Source organism: Bison bison, unplaced genomic scaffold (assembly GCF_000754665.1).
Source record: "Bison bison bison isolate TAMUID 2011002044 unplaced genomic scaffold, Bison_UMD1.0 scf7180017863938, whole genome shotgun sequence".
Lineage (NCBI taxonomy): Eukaryota > Metazoa > Chordata > Mammalia > Artiodactyla > Bovidae > Bison > Bison bison.
This window is the reverse complement of record NW_011494510.1, coordinates 100,629-100,922: the sequence shown is the minus strand read 5'-3', so window position 1 is coordinate 100,922 and position 294 is coordinate 100,629.

Sequence of the window (294 nt, the reverse complement as noted above, 5' to 3'; positions counted from 1 at the left end):
GCTGTATATTGTCACCCTGCTTATTTAACTTCTATGCAGAGTACATCATGAGAAACGCTGGGCTGGCAGAAGCACAAGCTGGAATCAAGATTGCCGGGAGAAATATCAATAACCTCAGATATGCAGATGACACCACCTTTACGGCAGAAAGTGAAGAGGAACTCAAAAGCCTCTTGATGAAAGTGCAAGTGGAGGGTGAAAAAGTTGGCTTAAAGCTCAACATTCGGAAAACGAAGATCATGGCATCCGGTCCCATCACTTCATGGGAAATGGATGGGGAAACAGTGGAAACAG